Consider the following 10501-nt stretch of genomic DNA (forward strand, 5'->3'; position numbering starts at 1 on the left):
GGATGATTAACCAGTTGCGTGCATTTCGAATGCGAGTCAGTGTTAGTGTTGGTTAGTGTTGCAAAGCTATCACTGTACCAGCAAACGTGAAATAATGCAGAGCAGGGTAGCATTGAAAAACACAATGGCGGCCGATCAGGCGGCGCATATTTAAATTACACCTTGACATTATCTTAACTACCAGTAATGTTTTATTCTTCTTCGTCCCCGGAGGTTTATATTTAACCATTAAACGCAGGTGTAGTCGTTACCTGGAGTCTTAAAAGTTAATGAATAAAAAAATGCTAGTGTCGATTTACTTTTACGGGGTGTGAGCTTACCCGTTATTTAGAGTGGATCGCCTCAATGCCAAGCCATAAACAACGCTGCTCCATCAGTAATGGGTTATTAAATTGTATTGGCTACAGTAATGTCTCCATTGGCTCCACACGTCATGTCGTGTCCTTCCCCGTAATAAGAGCCACGCTGCTCGGGTGTCAACAAGTGCAACCCCCAGCGTGTTGACAAAGGATTCCCCTCGGTGAGATTTTACAGTCGTCGTTGCTCTGGGCTCAGGACACACATTCCAAGGTTAATTGCTAGCGATAGCAGCGCTAACGTGGACAATATTCCTTCTAACACATTGAAAACATTCTGATCAGAGATTCCAACATAAGTGCTTTCATGGATGCTAAATAAAGTGACTGGATAGAAGGCCTCAAGCGTTTAAAATTATTTTATTAGTTTTAGAATGCATTCATATAATTAATGACACACACAGTTCTTGTACATTTTGCATATGCTATTGATAAAGCAACAATTTACTGAGCCTTTTAAAGACATGCCTTCTGGGTGAAAATGACAACAGACGAACCGATTATATAAGAGAATATTTCGGGTATTGTTGTAAGTAATACTACTTCAGTGGGATTTGTGCCCATCTCAGGCATTTTTCTGTGGGTTAAAAGGAAAAAAGAAATTTGCTTTTACATCTTACATTCACCACTTTTCTGCCTCGAAACAGACAGTTTGACTCGGCAGAAGCAGACAGTTTGACCAAAATTAAATTACATGACAGCGTGACTGGAAGCCTGTTCATTCTGCATGGGAACAGTTAAGACCATCAGATGAGCTAACTGAATAAACAACTGGGCTTACTGTTCTTATCCAACTCGATTTGAGTTATAAGAACCTCTAATGAGAAAGTTCAAACCTCTATCTATCTATGCTAAAAATATTGTACATTCTGGAATTATTGATTTTACATTGAAAGAGGGAAAAATTATTGTTCAAATATAACAACCGTGTTAGACTTGCTCATATCAGGGCAATCTCCTCCAGCTGAGGTGGGTACATGATGCATTTTTATTCTGATTGGGTTATTATTCCGCTCACTAGTGGAATACTGGGGTCGATGTAAACACAGTTGGCGACACAGGTATGACATCAGTGCGTGTCACATGACACGCCTCTGCTAATTGACGCCGTTTCCCTGACTTCTGTGCCTTGCAAGTCAAACAGATGAAATTAATCAGGCGGCGGCGCTGTATGAGCGTTTAGCTCGACCTTAGCAGCCGAGGCGCTGAAGCTTTACCTACCATCCTGTGACAAATGAGCCAGACGCCGTGCGCCCAAATCCAGCTCATTAGTCATGTGAGGTGTGTCACCAAGAGTAATTACACTTAGACCCAAACTTGCATATGCAACAACACGCGCGCTTACACACGATATGCAATGTCCGCTTCACTTTTCCCACGCTTCAGGCGGTAGGAGACGCCCTCATACATGTATGGCATGAATCATGATTATGACCGCTGGTGAACCCGACGCTGCACATTTGGAGCGTGCTCGGCTTGGCTCTCGTGGTATTTGCTTTAGACATAAACAAACACATGCATTTTGTCACGTTTTCTCTCTCAGCGCCATGACGTCATGTGAACAGAGAGGCTCACTGACCTCAGTATTTTTTTTTTTCTGTTTAGCCTCTAAGATGGCGTTTACCTCTGTTTTGGTGCCATTTTGTGTGTGTGTGTGTGTACGTGAGCATACTGAGGGGCTTGTGCAGCTGCCTTTCTCCTGAGTGTGTTCATCTATGTGTGTGTATGTATTTTCAGTATTCAGCACCGTGCCTGTGGCCATGCTCCACTGGAGCGCTCAGTCTCTCTGACGGACCGGTGAGAAGTGAGGAGGGTCAGTCCCGCCAGGAGCTCATTTAGTCCCTATCTCTATCTCTCTCACACACACACACACACACACACACACACACACACACACACACACACACACACACACACACACACACACACACACTCTCTCTCTCTCTCTCTCTCTACAAGTCTCTCTGACAGGGAGACTCATCGCTCACTCTCTCTCTCCCACACACACACACAAAAACACACACTGCTGTGCTCCCATTAGGGAGATATAGTGAGAAGACAGGACTGATGATGCGTGTCACAAAGTACTACTGCTAGTCTCGCACATAATGTCTCCTCCCTTTTCCTACTTCTCCCCCCCTCCCCTCGTTGATTTGCCACTTTATTGGATTCATTTCACTGTTTCTGCAGCGCTGCTTAAAGATTGAAATATGTAGATTGATATGATGTGAGGGACTTCGGTGCGTACATCTCGAATCAGAGGATTGTAATGAAGAATTGAGCCACAATTGTGGAAGGACGCGTATTTTAAAGCTGCAACTCATAACCTCTGATTGCTCCATTATTCTCGACGTTGCACGTGATGTAGAAATATTGTGCACTGTGCGTCTCTGTCCTTCAGATGATCTTCCTACCCAACGCTTGTACCAGGATGCGTGGAAAAAAAAGCAAAAAACAAACGTGACCATGTCAACGCAGAGACTTGACAGTAATACTCTGGCGTTTAATTCTCCGCCGACCTCTGTTTCCTGTGCGTCTGATATGAATGCATTAGCAGGATTGCGCTGTGCGGTGGATTAGAAACTCCCCTGTGCTTTGTGAGGTGTGTGGTAATGCCAGACTTAGCGGATTCGGCTGCGAATCACATCCTCCCATCGCCGCCTTAATCCCTGATGCGCTGCCTAATGACACAGAGACCGAGGAACTCAGCGGGAGGGCGGAGGAAGGCCGGGGGGGGGGCGACAGGGAGAAAGTGACAGCAAAGTTGCGAAGACTCCCAAGTAGTTAGAGGCCTGAGGGACAAAGCTAGGACGGATCTGTCTTTGACCTGTTGTGTTTTCGGTGAGTTGAAGGAAGTGTGGATGTGTGCATGTGTGTGTTCACTTGCCGCATCCGTGATCGGTGTGTCACAAGCGGATAGGGCAGGTGCTCAACAGGTGTGCTCTCTGATACCAATCCCTCTCCATTTGCCTGTCTGTCCCTCCATGTTTGCACACGCTCATTGTGTTCTTCATAGAGGAACACCTGGGCTCTGCTGTACCTGGGCTCATTGCCCAGTCCTCTGTCTGACAACACACACACACACACACACACACACACACACACACTGGAACACACTGGAATTCGGCCAGTTCCTGTTACTGGCTCAAGCAGGAAGCAGCAGCTGACATCCTATCCCTCAGTTCCCAGGAGACTCGACACCCTGAGTAAACCATCCAAGTCGGACCCACTTGAGTCTGACTCACCTGAGAATCGAGCCTCTCGTACACACCAGTTAAACGGAGAAGCGGAGCGCCGAGGGCTCTCTCAGCACATTACGCTAATAAGCGTCGGGTACTCCTGTTGGATTCTCTAAGGCTGATTGTTTTGGGCATGCATTTGTTTTGCCTTTCAAGTGTGGTTCATCACGCCAACAAAAGCTGCGGCACGCATCAGAGATTTCTGAGCCGAATTTCAGTGAATAAGCCTCGGTGTCAGGTGCCAAGCTTGGCCACGGCTCGCCTGTTTAGATCAGCGACGCAGACAACTATGTTTAAATCATCAGGAGAGACGAGCAACCTGTCGCTCACGGTGTCTTAACTTAAAGACTTAAAAATAAGATAAACCAACTTCGAGGAGACGCAGTTGAGCTGCTGCGCTTCTCACGATGGTCTGCTTGGCCATGCACTAGTGAGCGTGGGATTACCTGAGGGAATAACACAAACAGGTTGTCTCCTGGTTCTCTTGGTTCTCTATGGCTTCTACTGGAATGGATCTCAGCCCCCCCCTCTCTGTGAGTCACTCTTCCAGAGAGTAGGCAGGCACTGAGGGGTGCATTCAAGTAGCACAGTGGCTCACTTGATTGTTTCTCAACCATCAGGCTCTTCAGTCGCTGCTCAGTTCTAAAAGAAAAAGTTAAGCATATAAACGATCGAGGGGTCACCTTACTTGGTTGGTGATTAAAAGCGAATTAATGTCATTGTTTGCTTTTGCATTTGCAGTTTTAAAGGCAGCAGAATGAAATGAATGAAATGCATGAATGTCCAATAAACCAGTGTTGCCATGACCAGTAAGTGTAAACATAACTATAGTTCATTCAGAAGACTCACTCCAGTGGATGGCAGAGTCCACATCGCAACTTTAATGACAACAGCTGTGGTGAATAAATGGAATTGGGATCACTTTCAGAGTTGTGGAACAACAGGAACTCCGACAGCCAATCAAATTCAACTGAATTCACACGGCTGCCAATCGTCTTAAAGGTGTGATAAATAGATGTAAGAATTCGCCACCTGTTGCATGCATACTCATAACAAATATGGGTCATCACGTCACTCGAGTAACTGCTGCTAACTGTGTCTGCTGTTAGCTGGTTAGCTCAGTTAGCGCTGCAGCTAGCGGCCTGCACTGGCCACAGGAAGTGTTGGTGTTTACATCACTAGCATATTAGCATTTAGTTCACATTCTGTTGATTATTATTTTCACCTAAAAGTCTAACCTATTGCACCATTTTTGGGACTTTTTTCTAACAAAAAAATGTTGGAAAGGGTGCCTTTAACATAGGCTTCTTGTTGAAGCCTGCATCTGTTATGTAAGCTACTCAATAGCTTTTAGGAAACAGATTAGATGATGTAGTCTAATAACTAATTCATGGCAATGCTTTACAACTTATCAAATAAATCAAATGCTTCTTTAACATATATTAGGCTGCAAATTACGTATTTGAAAATGTCTCTTAACCTGAGACAGATGTCTCTGAAGTTTGCTTTGTCTGCACTGATGTCCTCTTTGTCGCTCACTATGATAACTGCTGTTGAAATATGAACAAAATTAGTCTTCAGAAGATGAACACACGAAACACACAGTTGGATTTTATAAAATGAGGGTTAGGGTTATCATTAAAATGATTGTTGCAGTGATCATTCTTGGTGTAAAGGGCCTTTTACGCTAAAAGACATTTCAGCAGTATTGGTTTTTTTTTTTGGTTTTTTTTACTCTCGAAACCTACCTCTAAAAGCAGATGACAATCAATTAGCCATTGTTCCGTCTTCACGCTTTTACAGACAGGAGGCTGACCTGGGCAGGATACCAAACCCCGTAGGACCGACACATTAGTTACATTAGCGGAGTAACCCACGTCATTAGCGGTGACATTTTAACGGGCCGAGGCAGCGGCGTCTGTGTTTTGGCAACAGCGACGACGGCAGATGATGCATGGTCCGAAAAGACGGTGGCCATCAATCTCTTCTGTTCACCTCTCCATCGTGTTCGCTTGTTCCCTCTTTGTCGGTGAAACAAACCCGAACAGCTATCACATGACACAGGGCTAACGAGCCAGAACGTGGTCTCAGTGTTTCAGGGGACATGTGCACAGGGAGGTTGTACGCGTCGGTGTCTTTCTGCGAGTGTTGGTCCATTTTGATTTGTGATCGAGCGCTCCCGATAGAGTTATTTCTTCGGGGACTGTGGCAATTTTAGATGGAGCAATGGGCCATTTTCAAGGTGGCAAGCGGTTGTTTCAGAGATCATGGCTGTGCACTGTCTTTGATTTAGAAGAGTCAGAGCCACGGGACTCATACCCCAGGGGCAAAAACGAGATCAGGCACACACACACACACACACACACACACACACACACACACACACGGTCTTTCTTTTCTTCTTTCTGTGTGCCACAAATGCACACACTGCCCTCTCTATCTGCACACCACTGTCCACTCTCTCTCTTCCTTGTCCCCTCAAGCCAGAGGTCATTACAGGTCAGGGCAGATATCATTCAGTCAGAGGGACTTTAAAGGAAGAAAGAGTCCCATTCAGAGAGAACGTTCCTCTTGTTTCATTTTTTTTTTTTTTTTCCATCTCTGCACCTCTGTCATTCTAGATGTTTGACACCAGAATGTCCTCTGTCAAAGGGCAGTAAGACAACGTGCAATGGTCAGTGTTCAAAGGTGTTTTCTGAGGCCGCCAGATGCTGGATTTATTGTAACTTTTGCTCTGCCATGAATCTTTGATATTCTATCATTTGCGTGCTGTAACTTTGGTTCGTGAAGACCTTTTTAAGCAGACCTGTATTTTTGATATGTTGAGAAAGTACTGGAGGGATTACCAATACATTTTTTGGCAGACATTCATGGTCCCAAGAGGATAACATCTAAAGACTTTCATGGTCTGTTGACCTTCTGTTTACCCCCATGAGGTTGATTTTCATGTTGGTGACTGAGGTCTCTTGATACTATTAGATGGATTGCCATGAGACGTAGTGCCAATGTCCATATTCCCCTTTGGGAGGACTTGTAGTGACTCTGGTGATCCCTCAGTGTTACGTCGATCCCCATCTCAAGTCGAACAATCTTCGTCTTTCCTGCCAATTCACAAATGTTAGCTAGTTAACACACTAAGCTATGGTGGCGAACATGGTAAATATCATACCTGTTAAAGATCATCATTGTCAGTGTAAGCACTCTGCCACGCTGACGTTGAGGGTCAAGTTGAGAAACTTTTTAATATTGGAGCAAGTTTTGTGTGTTCATCAGTGGAGTTTTTGTATTGAGTGCATGAATGGACAACAGTGGATACAGACTGGAACAGAAAGAACTGGACACAAAGGCTCCCATGTCCAATTTTTAACCCTACCCATTTTGTAGTGCCCCCAGAACAGAATGACAAGGGGTGGTGGTTGAAATCTGCCCCCATGAAAGGAGACAACCCCTTCCAGAGCCACATCCGTCATCAGTTGTCATCAGTGGTGTTTATGTGACGACATTTCCAAAATGTTGTCTTCCCTATCCCTAGGGAGAACATGTCAGACTCTCCTGTAGTCAATTTTTCTGCCATTCCATTACCTCAAAGCAGCGCTCACAATTGCCTTTTGTGATACTTTCATCTAATGCAGCGGCCAACAAACACCAGTCCAGTGGATACACATTAGCATAACAGCATCAAGAGCTTATTGTCATCCTTCAGGGGTTATAAATTCCGAAATATCACCGTCGGTACACCTGGGGGCCCAGTAGAGCTAAACTCGACAAAGCTGCTTCCCTCATCACGACGTGCCCTGAAGTCAGTGTGTACCAAAAGCTTGAAGTTATCACAGAATCAACATCACCTGACAGGCGGCTGTCTGGGCTGTCTGCACACACAGCGGCACAGCGAGTGACATGGCAGTTTACACAGGTGTCCACTCGCTAAAGGAGAGGGAAAAAAAACTTCCTGCGATATTTGCATTTGACTTCTAAATATCCTCCCCTAAAAACACACAGAGTCACACACACACACACACACACACACACACACACACACACACACACACACACACACACACACACACACACACACACAAACACACACACCTTTTGTGTGAGTGAGCGAAAGAGAAGGAGACAACGAGCTGACAGGCCTTTGGGCTGAAGTGGCATTTACACAGACAGGCCTAATACCAATACCTTTGTGAAGGACAACTCTCAACCACAACGGGTTTGATCATTAAATATAATACACATCAGAGGGCGTGTGTGTGTGTGTGTGTATGTGTGTGTGTTTGCCTTTGCATGTGTGTGTGTGTATGTGACACCTATCTGTACCGGACCTGTTTTTAATGATGGGATTATGGCACACACACCTGTGGCCTTCTCATTATTTACACACACACACACACACACACACACACACACACACACACACGCACACACACACACACAAACCCCTATGGCTGGCCGTTGAGCCGACCGTGTGCTTTTTCTCCACACCACAGATGATTCCGCCCCGCCTGACCTCAGCCCGTCTGCCACCACAGAATCGTTGATCACGCTCGCGTATGCAGGATCACACACCGGATGTTTGGATGTGTCTTTTTTTTTTTTCAGCTGTTAAGACTACAGTATGCAAACTGCTCCGTCCGCTCCCAAACGCTGTACTCATCTTTATTGTCACCCCACCAAGAGTGAGGCAGCTGGCTTCTATAACGAGCCCTCGACAGACTCCGACTGCTCCTGAATCCCAATTTGACATCATGTTAGGGGCAAGTAATGTGTTTGTATAAATATTAGTTATTCCAGAATCTGATAATAAATGTTTGTATCTGAAAGCCTCTGAGGAAAGTTACAGTCCAGTGCAAATCAAATTTGCTTTGATTTTCAGACTCAGCCCATATTTTTTTTCCAGCAGCCGATGGTTTACATTATGTATATGGTATGAAACTCATCTGGCTCACTCATGATGAATAAACCTCCTCGAAAAAGTGGTCCAATACATGTTTTTTTATTGGTTGTCGGTTGTCCACATAAACAATACAAATTAACATCAGATGACAAACAAACATGAATGTCATTAAATTGGAAAATGTGGGTTTGGACAGCTCTGAGTTAAAAACAGCTTTTGTTTTTATGTGCACGTTATTGTATGACGATTTCAATGCATCGGTATCTGAATGGTAGTAGTCAATTGACAAAAACAACTGGGACAAAACAACAAACATGTATTCCTCGTGATTCAGGTGAATACAAATAAATTACCTGTTTCAGAGCAGATTCAATTCGCAAATAGTGAAATCTGAGACAGCGTACTGCAAAAACAGATGGGGAAAACAGTATAAAAGGGTATAAAAGATATAACAATGTACAAAAAGACAACGTCTTTTAGCTTTAGCTGGTTTTTGTTCAGCATAGTTGATAGCAATTTACATCTCTTCTTCCATGTGTATGAAGAAATACCTTGTGTGTGTAGGAATTTACAGTTAGCTGCATATTACTGTTTTAAATTTAAAGATTATCAAAAGAGCTCTTCAAAGGTCCAATTTGTAAAAAGGAATGCTATGGGCCTTAAACTTCTCAAATAACTGACCCTACAATCCCCAAACACCAGTGTCTGAAAACTTTGGAAGCCCAAAGCCTTACCTTTGAGTTGGGAATGAGAGTCAAAAGTCAATTAACTTACAGATTGGACCTTTAAGAGATCATCATGAAGTCTTAGGGGGTTTCCAACGATTACTTTAAACTCCGTAAACATGTAACCATATGTTCATCATCCCAATATTTTAAAACCAAAAGTGCTCATTACAGCTTAAACATTTCCCTCCAAACCAACTCACAGCTAGGTTTCACTGTCGCCCCTGCACTCGCTTTGCCAAAAACAAACAAAGCTGCGAGAGATTCATAAATCACTGCATCCAGGGCCAACCGGTGTTTTAAGATTTAACATGTCCCATCCCACCTCCCCAGCTACAGACGTGCACGGCCTTCCTCACACCTTGTCCTCATCATTCCATCGCCTTGACCAGAGAGGAAGAAAGAGCAAAAGGGGTCCCCTTTAAATCATTTTCAGGTGCTGACTAGGTGTCTAAATAGACTTAGTGTGTGTGGCATGTGTGTGTGTGTGTGTGTGTGCGCCACCTGTAACTTATTAAGACAGGATGGTGAGTTTTTTTTATGTCTGTCTGTTGCTGCTTCAGTCGGAGTTTCCCAGGTCATCTCTCCTGTTTACCATCATATTCCCTTTCCTTAGAAGAGCACCCCGCCCCCGCAACCCCTCAGTCCTAACACTAACTGCCCCCACGTATACACACACACATACACACACACACACACACACACACACCTAGCCCTGACCCAATCTCTCCTCCCTCAGCCACAGATAGTGTAAAATATGGGTGAGCCAGATGGATCCCAGGCCTCGACACAAGCCAGTACCAGGGTGAATCAGGGAGCATCCCCTGCATACTTGCCCCCTGACTCACCCGCGAGCCCGGGGTGAGCTCATCCGCCTCTCCCCCTTTCCACCGTCTCCCACGCACCCTTGTCCTTCCATGCTCGCCCGCTGTCTCACCTTTGAGTGACTCTCCTCCCCGCCCCCCTTTTGTTTTTCTGTTCACTGACAGCGTTTTTCTGCCGTATTCCCCGCGAACACAGCACACCGCAGCCCCTCTGCGTCACAGCTCTCTCAGCTTTCACGTTTATTCTCGTCGTTACACCTTTTATATGCAACTTTTTAATCTAGTTCTCTTTTTCCCGTGGATGTCTTTTTTTGATCATAAATGAAGAGGTTAAAAAGAAAGAACTGCAAACAAATCTAATATCAGAACATATGGAGGTGCATTTTAATCAGCACGCACAGTTAATTTGCAGGTTTGACGCTTCTTCTTTTACTTTTTTTTTTTATCTGTACCTTCTTTG

Source organism: Acanthopagrus latus, chromosome 3 (assembly GCF_904848185.1).
Source record: "Acanthopagrus latus isolate v.2019 chromosome 3, fAcaLat1.1, whole genome shotgun sequence".
In the NCBI taxonomy this organism is placed as follows: domain Eukaryota; kingdom Metazoa; phylum Chordata; class Actinopteri; order Spariformes; family Sparidae; genus Acanthopagrus; species Acanthopagrus latus.